The sequence below is a fragment of the Saccostrea echinata genome, unplaced genomic scaffold, assembly GCF_033153115.1.
Source record: "Saccostrea echinata isolate AGI-Se365-2 ecotype Australia unplaced genomic scaffold, CSIRO_AGI_Sech_v1 ptg000037l, whole genome shotgun sequence".
Classification (NCBI taxonomy): domain Eukaryota; kingdom Metazoa; phylum Mollusca; class Bivalvia; order Ostreida; family Ostreidae; genus Saccostrea; species Saccostrea echinata.
Window position 1 is genome coordinate 1,620,988 of NW_026889786.1, and position 12,087 is coordinate 1,633,074.

A 12,087-nucleotide genomic window follows, 5' to 3' on the forward strand; every position below is an offset into this window, starting at 1 on the left:
CTATAGAAATCAACGGAAAATATTTTTATCCCCCCCTCACTGAAACAACAATTCCTTTTTCAAGTATTATGAATTGTTATTTCACAAATTCAAATTTATACCAATTGTTTTGTTGTTTCAGGGGAGTGGGTTGTTGGGGGGTTGGGGGTGGATGAGGGTGTAGAACATATGTTTACAGACTAAAAGCAGCAAAAATAGTCATTTTATTGCCAATGAATCTAATATGTCAGTTGACTTTTACATAAGTTAAACATACGGAGAGATATGATGGTTTATTTATCCATTTCCATGAGTATTTGAAAATCTGGTTCACTCGTTATGTTTAAAGCCCGATTTCAATTTCTAAAATTGTCTAACCCTTCTCCCTCTTTATGAGAAGAGTTTTAAATAAGAACAGTTAACTTTTTGACACTTGTTTTAAAATAATTAATCCATTACTTTTAAACTCTTCTACAATAATAATAATAAAACCTGGCAGAAGCTGCGAAGGCAAGGATGGAGTATATCGAAAGAAGGAGTATTTCCTCTTAAAAACAAAAGTCTTAATCCCACGCTTTCTTGCAGGCATATGATTCAATTTCTTTTGACAGGGTGGGGGTTGCATTGGGGGTGGGGGTTCGGGTCACAAACGACAATAGAACAAACTTTTAGTAGGACCTTGAGTAATTTTTCTTGGATGTTGTTAATAACGCAAAGATACAGTTATCAGCAAAGATACACGCAAAGATACATGTAGAATAAAGTGTGAATACACAACAGGTACAGTCGAGGATGTTGTTTATAAGGCACAGGTACAGTCATGGATGTAGAATAAAGTGTGCATATATATACACAGGTACAGTCAGGGATGTTGTTTATAAGGCACAGGTACAGTCAGGGATGTAGAATAAAGTGTAAGTACTGGACAGGTACAGTCGTGAATGTTGTTTATAAGGCACAGGTACAGTCAGGGATGTAGAGTAAGATGTGTATACTGCACAGGTACAGTCGTGGATGTTGTTTATAAAGCACAGGTACAGTCAGTGATGTAGAGTAAGAAGTGTATACTGCACAGGTACAGTCGTGGATGTTGTTTATAAAGCACAGTTACAGTCAGGGATGTAGAGTAAGATGTGTATTCTGCACAGGTACAGTCGTGGATGTTGTTTATAAGGCACAAGTACAGTCAGGGATGTAGAGTAAGATGTGTATACTGCACAGGTACAGTCGTGGATGTTGTTTATAAGGCACAGGTACAGTCAGGGATGTAGAATTAAAAGTGAATACAAAACAAGTACAGTCGTGGATGATGTTTTTAAGGCACAGGTACAGTCAGGGATGTTGTTTATAAGGTACAGGTACAGTCATGGATGTAGAATAAAGTGTAAGTACTGGACAGGTACAGTCGTGGATGTTGTTTTAAGGCACAGTTACAGCCATTGATGTAGAGTAAAGTGTGAATGCAGGACAGGTAGAGTCGTGGATGTTGTTAATAACGCACAGGTACAATCAGGGATGTAGAATAAAGTGTGAATACAAAACAGGTACAGTCGTGGATGTTGTTTATTGGGCACAGGTACAGTCAGGGATATAGAATAAAGTGTGTGTACCGGACAGGTACAGTCGTGGATGTTGTTTATAAGGCACAGGTACAGTCATGGATGTAGAATAAAGTGTGTGTACTGGACAGGTACAGTCATGGATGTTGTTTATAAGCACAGGTACAGTCATGGTGTAAAATTTTTGAGTTGTCAGGACAGGTACAGTTGTGCATGGATGTTGCATCCCAAGACATTCTTTACGATTTTCTATGATCTGAAAACAATAAAGGTGCTATTAACGCTATTCACCGATATTCCCTATAGATTGATCCCAGACAATTGATTGCAGAATCTAAAAGAGGTGGATCTAATAAAAATATTTACTTATACAAATATTTTCTTCGGATGTTATCGATATTTATAGCATTAATTTCCTATAATATGATCAATTATTTTAATACCATACCCTGCATATTTCAGGTATCACGCCACGGTTATCGACCAGTCAAGATGTTAATTGTGCCATGCATATAAAATTAATTTTTAATTCTTTTGAGAATTTGGGGGGGGGGGGGGGGTCTTCCAGCCCATGTTTACAACTTTGATACCTGTGCCTAGTAAATTTGATGTACTTTGTAAATAAATAAAGGTTTTTTGTCAGGAACTATTCTTTTTCAGGGCATAGGAGGCTACTTCCTGGGGTGCACTTGAGATGTTTATATGTAACACATTGAAAACGCGTGGGTGGATCAGCCCATTCCACCCGTATATACTCGTATCGTAAGACATATATTTATGGGGAAAAACCTGTGTTTTTCATTGACACCACTTGCGTGATCAATGAAATGGGTGAAATTAATAATATTGTGACGTACTTATACTTTCTAACATAAAATTAAGGATAACAAATTAATTCCAATATTTATTTTAATTTCCTTTTTTATTTTACTTTGTTTATTGTTTACTCGTATATTTTCAATAATTATACTAGCATGTTTCATTTTACATTCATCATTATTATTGAGCACGTAGGAAATTGAAATCATGCCCCCAGCCCCCCCCCCCCCCCCCAACACATGAAAATTAAAGACCCGGCTCATATTGTTCTCTGAACATAAAGTTTTAAAGCTTTAATTTTAAATCTTAAAAGTTTTGGATCCTTCCCTAATCACTGCTGACATCGTTTGTCTCGGTATCACTGTCATGGGTAATATAAAGATTAGCGTTAATTGCGCTTTGATTGAATCCAGTCTAAATCTAAATCCGAGAAAATCCACAGAATTTCGTGTCGTGGATGTTATAAATCAAGCGCGGGTTGAGTCAGTGGTAGTGTGTATGTACGGCACAGGTACAGTCGCAGCTGTTGTATATCAGGCACAGGTATACAGTCATAGATATACAAAATGTACGCTGTAGTAAATGTTACTTTTTAGAGATTATAGCGATCCATACAATGGATTTAGGCATAGTCAAGTATATATATTTTCCTTGATATATTCACTAAGCCAGTTATCGTTACCGTTTTGGCGATTACAGCCTTCCATAAAGTAGATTTATTTAAAATCAGAAATTTTCTTTCCTCCATATTAACACATTTCATATTTTTCATTAAAAAACAATCCATACTTAATTAACAACATATAGTTAAATACGTTGAACAATCCGGAAAATCTTGCTCTGACATTCCGTTTTTGATATTAGTGAGCAGGTACAGTCATGGATGTCCGGTACCAGCATTGCGTACAGTTGCGGATGATAGCTGACAGCCACTGTTGGCAGGGGATGCTCACTCCTCCATGGCACCTGATCCCACCTCTGATGTTTTGGAGGTCCGTGTTTGCTCTGCTCCTATTTCGTATTGTTTAATGGACTTCTGAGCTTAAATACTGTTCGTTATCTCCATATATTTCATGTTTCAAAGTGATCCCACCCTATTCCCGGGAAAGATAACTTGAATCTACACTACCTGAGAATGCTCCCATATTTATATGACTTATCATGACTTTGCTGCTCCCGGAAAAAGATTTTTCCTATGTGTTCCTATGTAAAAATTTTGATTTCCCATTGTAGCCCAATCCTACCCCTACACTATCTACAATACCTTAGGATGCTTCCATATAAATACGATTGATCATGGCTTTGGTATTCTTGAGAAGATTTTTATAAAGATTTTTCCTATATACTAAGGAGTATACCCTGTAAAACTTTGTTCACCCATAGTGGCCCCACCTTACCTCCAGGGGTCATGATTTGAATAAACTTAAATCTACACTATGTCAGGAAGCTTTCACAGAAGTTTTATCTTTTCGGCCCAGTGGTTCTTGAGAAAAATTTTAAATGATATCCACCCGATTTTTACTATCTCTTAATTATCTCCCCTTCGAAGAGGGTGTGGCACTTCATTTGAACAAACTTGAATCCCCTTTACCAAGGATACTCTGTTCCAAGTTTGGTTGAAACTGGTCCAGTGGTTCTGGAGAAGATTATAGAATTGTAAAAAGTTACGTCGACACCGACAATAACTACGACAACGAAGGACAGCAGACACATTTTGATCAGAAAAACACTTGAGCGTTCGGCCCAGGTGAGCTAATAAGAGAACCAAAACAATGCGTGCGCATATGCAATATTCAGACATATTGTTTACAATGGAAGTTGAAAGTGAATGTTGAAAAAACGAAGATTCTAGTATTTTCAAAGGGTCCTATGTTAAAAAGAAATTTTTTTACGACAACTTAGTTATTGAAAATGTTAGAGAGTTTAAATATCTAGGCGTTGTTTTTTCACGCACAGGTTCCTTTTGTAAAACAAAAAAACACTTAAATGAACAAGCACAAAAAGCGATGTATGGCATTATAAGAAAAATTAGACAATTCCAATTACCAGTAGACCGTCAATTTGACCTTTTTGATAGAGTTGTAGTTCCAGTCTTACTATATGGCTCTGAAATATGGGGCTATGAAAATCTTGATATTATTGAGCGTTTGCACTTGAAGTTTATAAAGTATGTATTTAATTTGAAAAGTTCCACACCATCGTACATGGTCTATGGTGAAACAGGTCGCTTTCCTCTGTATATTATGGTATATTGTAGAATGATTTCATATTGGGCAAAGCTTTTTTCAGGCCCGCCAAATAAAATTGTAAATGTTTTATACAAACATATGTTTAAACTGTACAGTGATGGAAACTTAACAAACCCATGGTTAGACTGTATACAGAAAATATGTAATATGTGTGGTTTATCAAATGTATGGTACGAACAGGGTGTAAATATGAATTATAAATGGATAACTGCTACTGTAAAACAAATATTACAAGATCAATTTATTCAAAAGTGGTCTAGTGACGTAAATAATTCTTCAAAAGGACAGATTTACAGAATCTTTAAACAAAACTTTGGATCTGAACATTATATTGATAAGTTATCTCCTAAATTTAGAAAAATATTTATAAAATTTCGAACTGCAAATCATCATCTGCCAGTAGAGACTGGAAGATGGTATGGTATACCACTATGTGATAGAATCTGTACACTTTGTAATAATAATCAAACTGCTGATGAATTTCATTATATCTTAGAATGTAAAACTTTAGCTAATGTAAGAAAAAATTACCTGGGCAATTATTATTCCCACAGACCTAATGTTATTAAATTTATGGAATTAATGTCAACCAAAAATGAAAAAATGCTGAAAAAACTGTGTATGTTTATTTTAAAAATTTATGATGCTGTCTGTCCTCCTTGATATATTTTCCCCTCTCTTATTTATTTATTTTCTTTTTCAATCATATGTCATGTTTTTTGTTTTGTATATGTACCTCTGACCAGATTGTATATAATGTATATATGTTGTTAATGAACCCCATGTACCAATATTTTGGTTTGGGTGAATAAATTGAACTTGAACTTGAACTCAGAACATCATTTACAGTAATTAATTTGGAAATGATTACATTCTTCATCCCTGCATAAGAATAGATCAAAAGTATCCATCTTTGGCACGTCATGTAATCCCGTGTCGTCTCTTTATGCTCAGACGTAAAAATCAAAACAATCAATCAATCAAATCATATGACGAAGACATCATTTCGAACGAATGAGTACTTTGATTCAATTTGTATGCATGCTTGTTTGACATGTAATACTACAAATGGCAAAAACTAAAATAGATTTATAGCTGTTACATGAAAGATATTGAATAATTAAAAAGATAAGGGTGTGCTAGTACTTACTAGTAGAGCACATGCATTGCCAAGGTGAGTCTTCTGTTGTTTTTAGAGAAAAGATATGTCAGAAATGAAATAAATTAATGAAAAATTTGACCCGAATGCGCTAAATGATACTCAGCAACGATAAAAACTGGTTTTTACCCACGTTTAATAGAGACAAGAGGTCATTTTATTGAGTAATAGCATTTCTACAGGGTTTTCTATGAAGAAAAGGTATGTTCTTTTAAAAACAAAAACAAAAAAGTGTATCTTATTACAGTCGGCTTTATTCTATTTCTTTTATATTATTTTCATACTTTCCATCCCTTAAAACCTGACCAAATTCGATGCAGATAGTCTGCACCTGTTGTACGGATGTTGACTTTGTCTCCAACTTTCAGAAGCAGTGGAACTGTATTTGAACAATTTTCATATCCTTGACTTAATTCATTGTTACAATTTCCGAGTCCGTTTCTTTGTCCATTGACTAGTATTTCTGAGTCAAAAAACTTGTTCGGTGCCACAACACTTGACCAAGTAAACACGTACAGTCCGTCAGATGGTGCTGTGAAGACTCCAGTGTGCCGATTGTAATCATTTCCGTGGTTGAGGTACAACATTAACACTGGTACTTTTATGTAGATGTAGCGTTTTGGTATTGTATGCATGAAATGCAATATATTTTACTGCAAAATTAAAAAAAAATCTAACTTGCATATTTATTACGTCGATTTTTCATATTTTAATTCATCTGACTGTATCAGTGGGTATTTTCAGATATACTTTGAAAATATACAAAGAAAGTAAACAAAACTTGGATCTCCCACCCAAAGAAAAATGTAAATTTTGTAAGTTGGTAGGGGGAGTCAAATATACGAAGGAAAACGCCCCCCCCCCCCCCGAAATAGTTTTTTTTTTCGGCATTGGTAAATAAAGATTCTTTGATGCGTTTTATCTTCTTGTAAAAAAAAAATCTTCTTTTTCTTTTGGGATAAAAATGACTTGATAAACATTCCTTGATTTTCTAATGGTGGCGGATCCAGATTTAGGAGGGAGCATAATGAATACCTTTTGAATTGTTGTTGAGATCCTTGATACAGCGGTATTTGACCTCAAGATATTTAGAGTATTTGGGGCAGGGATCTCCAAAATACTGATCAGCAGCATGAAGGTGGCACATCCTGTACCCATTGCAGTTCCATTTTGTCTTGATTTCAGACATCTTTGAACGACAGGTTTGAGTTTTTATTTTACCAGTAGGACATACATTTCCGTCTGTTCGACCGTAATTGGCTGATAAGATCTGAATCTTGGTTCCTTTTGCACAGCCGATAAAACCCCTTTGATCGTCACAGAGAGCAAAAGTCTGGTCTAAATATCATGTAAATTTTCTATTTACTCGGGGGAGGTAAATGAAAAATTTACAAGTTATCATGTTGTAAATTTTGCATTAACCCCCCCCCCCCCCAGTAAATTCAAAATTTACATGATATAATGAATATGAAAGAATGTATCATTCTGGCATGTTTAAAAAAAAAAATAATTAAAAGCTAAAAGAACAATAAATTTAGAGTTTACCTGAAGTTTTCGCATTTCTGATCCATAAAAACAAAAGTAAAATACCAACACTTCGGAAATGCATCATCTTTGTTTCTATAAAGTTGATTAAATAATGTAATAATTGATTTGTATAATAAGCCTACCGAGTGTGCGTAAAAACTATCATTTAGGTGAAGAAAAAATGATTAAGATTTGCGTTATACATAAAAAAAACTTACCTAATTGTAGAAAATAAAATAGAAAATAAAAAGTTTTCTGCTTAATCATGAAACAGACGTATATATATACATGTGTATAAATAAACTGTGCATGATTGAAAGTAACATATGTAACTTTTTTTTTTTAGCATGGAATGAAAATTATCACGAAATATTATCAAATATAAAATCAAACCTGAGATTAGCATGTTTACGTTGTTTAAAAAATGTTTCCCCGAAATATAGTCGTGAAAATCATAAAAAATTATAATTCTGTAAAAACAACTTTATTCTTCACTATGGTCTTTCAGAACGATAGCATTCAGATCAAAGAGCTAATTTCGAATCTACCCTGCCTTCACAGGAATAGGACGATCATGAACAATTTGCTAAAATAAAGTATATCAGGAAGGCAACAAAACAAAAGCATAACTGGAATGAAATAGGTTGCATGGTTCAAAAATACATGCATACACCTCAATAAGACAGTAACGACACTAGTTATACTCCCCATGTCACTTTAAATCCTGATGACCAAGTATGTCCCTGAAAACAACAGTCAACCTGTGAAATTAAATCAGGGCCATGATCAGCTAGATGATGATATTCTTATTTTTTCCTCCAAGAAAGTCTAACCAGTGCCTAGAGTGTCCATCAGACGAGGAAGGGGGGTGGGGGCGGCGATCAGAATGACAAGAGTGGACACGACATTGATGTCGAGAATTAAGGACGCTTCTCATTCCTTGAAGGAAACAGTTTCCATACCTGAAACAGCTAGTGAAGCTGAACAGATTACTGCAGACTCATCTATAGATGAAGTTAGTGGTGAACCTGATGAAGCAAGTTCATCTTCTAGGGAATTTAAAGAACAGGATGAAAACAGGGTACCAGTGGTTACAATTTTTCCGAAAGTTTGGACATTAAGGTTCCTTCGTCTCCCCCTCGCAGGTTCAAGAGAACTACAAAATGATGCGAGATTAGGAGTAGGTTGTACATATGGTTTGCATGACTGTAACTTGACTTCTATTTCTTTATTCTATCCTATACTTTCCGATAACCCATACATCTTTGACTTTTAAGGTAATTTTATTAGGATAAACTGAATTTAACTTCATTACTAATAAATGAAGCTTAAAGTATAAATTCTTTGAGTATCTGATAATCTATTTATTACACAGAATAGCATGTTTATAGAACCCATTTATTTGTTTTGCTAAATATTTATGCATGTAAATTGTTACTGATATTTTCTCAATTTTTTTTCATATCATCTAATGCTATATTCAACATAATAAATGAACAGAATCTGGGCAGCAGGATTTACTTCGTTATTAAACAGGTCGGGTACACTACCTTTTATGGAAGGCACTTTTCAACACGTGACTATGTTTTCGTCAAACCCATTCCCCAATCAACTGAATGAATCGCAAAGCATGTCGGGCTACTACGTGTTTACGATTCAACAGCGACATGTGGTTTTTGTCGGTCTACTGCATAATATTTACTTGGTCACCGGAAAAACTGTACAGTTTCTTTTTTACTTTATAAGTCTGAAATTGAAAGATTATATTCCAAAGACACTGTTCCATGCTCACATATAATATTGGAGCTGTTTTATATGATTAATAGTCGCTACAAATACCGTACAAACGCTTTAACGTTTGAATATAAATAAATACTTAGTGATGATATTGAGGAGTTAAATAATACTTGCGCATATTATACTACTGTCTAAAACTATGTACATGTATATCACGTGAAAAAAAAAAACACAATCACTGCTTTATCGACACAATAGTACCTACGTCTCTTTGAGCAATAGTTTACGCCGTTGTATTACAAGTTGGTATAACCGAAGGCTTCAGAAAGAAAATTTTGTAAATGTGAGCATAGAAATGAAAGATTATATATCATTTTCAATATTTCTTTCATTAATATCGAAACAGAATTGAAAATGAGTTTCCAAGGGGACAATTAAATTTCCTCTTTATTTTCAATACACCAAAGTTCGTACTGATACCTGTAGTAGCCCACAATGCATTGTTGACTCATTCAACAGTCGGTAAAGTAAACAGATAGCTAATTTAACATGCAAATTTATGCTGACATCAGAAAATCTAGTGGTCTCGACCTGTTCATGAGAACTTAACTCTGAACCGTAATCAAATGACCTTCCAATGACCCCGCCTTTTATTACAGAGCATAACCAATCAAACACGTTCTTATCGAACAAAACTGAAGTCCTGTGCTTTTCAGGATTTGAACAAGGTAGGTGTTTTCATAGTTACATTATTACACAGAGTAACAAAAAAGTGCGTTGATTAACAAGGTCATAAGCTAGATTTTAAGTAGCTGATAAATACCTATAAAAAGCACTCAACCTGGTTCAATGTACTGATAGCATACGTCCGTCTACACCGGTGACGATTGGTTACACTGACCAGTGACTGAGTGAGCGGCTCTATAGCAGGTCCAGTACAATCAGTGCATTTAGCTACGTAGCTAAAATTACCTACCGTAGCTTTATTTTCCTTCCGCAGGTAGCTTTATTTAGCTATTTCAAGGCAACTTTTCACAATTTTGCTTCTTATTTTAAAAAGACATAAAGTCGAAAGTAAATTTCTAATAATATTTATTCTAGGTATCATTTAAAAAGCAACCTAAAGCAGAGAGAGTTTTAACATTGCTGCGTTTGAACACTTTTAAGGAAAATATGTATTTCCATTGTTTAAGTAACTGTACACCATCTTGTGTGCGATGAGGCGTGGATAAGTAATATTACTTCACATTGTGCTCATGTTAACCAAAACTGGTTTTCTTTGTTATTTCACTCAAGAAGTAACTGTTAGATCACAAATTAACTGTTGTATATAGCTCCAAAACTTTAGAACTTTGATTGCAATTGCGCAGAAAAGACACATCTCCAAGAGTGATTTTTTCATGAATTGTTTTCAGATGTTCAAAGTTGAAAATTATCACTGCATCAAAGTGCAATTTTCTGCACATTCTGGGAAAATGCTAATATAAGAAATTAGTTTGATTTAGTAGCTAAATAAAGCTACTTCAGGTAGGTAAATAAAGCTATGTAGATGATTCAAGCTACGTAGCTAAATCTAGTGATTGTACCAGACCTGTATATATAGGGGTCCTCAGATATAGCGAGAGTCCAATCGAATGTGGCGGACAAATTTCTTTTACGAATCGTGTTCAGCTTTAAACATTATTCCTAATAAGATTGAATGCATTTAGAATGCTTACAAACTTTAGTGCAATGCGATTTTTCAAAATCGTAAAATTTATTTGCAGCGGCGTTGTCAGGTACAGAAAAATATCCCGAGGACCGGTATTTGGACTTGCTTTGCAGGAAATCTGCTTAACTTTCCTGAGTGAAACTTAACATAAAAGTTACCATTGATAGTTTTCCTTTGGCTCTATGTACAAGTTTTAATGAACCTCTTCAATAAAAAGAAAATTTATAAATCATATTTGGAGCCCTAGCTTCTCTTTGCAATAATAGGGCGACAGCTTCCTCTTTGATTCCACATTTTATTCTCGATCTTCCTTTTAGGCAGTAAAAAACTCCACCCATGTTACGACATCTATCAATCAAGTTTATCAAATCTTTTTTGAAAAATTTTCATTTTTATATATACCATTTGGCCATTTAAAGTGCGTTTTCTCTCAAGCATTTCTAAGGGAAAAAGGCACCCGTCTGGTAGAATTATTGTTAGATTTATTTCATTGGTCAATACTCTGGAAACTGTTGTGACGATGAAATGTTTAGCATCTTAGCAATATCTATCATGTTGTTCACAGCATTGCATGATATTTTTTGGTGCTCCAACAAATTTCGATTGACCATTTTGATTGCGATCTTTTACTTGTACCTTTTTACTTTTGAATTTCCGAAACCATCTGAAAACTTGTGTGAAAGACTAATCTTTCTACATATTAAAATCATATCTATTGGTTCTTTAGCTATTTATGTAATGAAGCACAGTTTTCACATGCGTCCTCATTTTCATCCTCTTGACAGAGATCATTTTTAAACAGTTATCAGCTCAGTGTAGTGACCATGTTTACTTTAAAAGTGAATTCTTTTGCGAGAACAATACGGAAAAGCATGGGGTTTTCTGTGATTAGAGGTTCCTTATTTAACAGAACTTTTCAACTGTCAAAAATTAAAATTAAATACTTCTACATTTATTTTGATAAACTGTACATTGCATTATTTATTGAATGGCCCTCGTAAGTATATTGAGTTATATAGTGAGTTAGCTAGGCTTCAAGCCTATATCTTGGCAATATTTGTAAAATAAACAAGATTTATTTTTCGTTATTATCATACATGTAGTTTTAAATCATACTATACATCCTTTTGATTATTAAGGAGAGAATTTAAATTAAAGACAAGAGGAAAGGCAAATGTGAAAAAATTAAAGGAATAACAAATAAAGCAAAATTCTTTGAAATGTAAAATTGTGGATTAGATACATTCAAAATAATTAAATCTGCTTTTTGCACATGTATGTTATATGAAATATATCAAATAAAACCTTTTGCTTTTCAATTTAGATTGCCAAGGTTCTTGAAGTACC

General features: G+C 34.2%; 1 pseudogene; it reads right to left on the reverse strand.

Annotated features, from left to right (window-relative positions):
* Positions 1 to 6,043: 6,043 nt before the first annotated feature.
* Positions 6,044 to 7,698, reverse strand: LOC133200084 (L-rhamnose-binding lectin SML-like; annotated as a pseudogene).
* Positions 7,699 to 12,087: the final 4,389 nt, after the last annotated feature.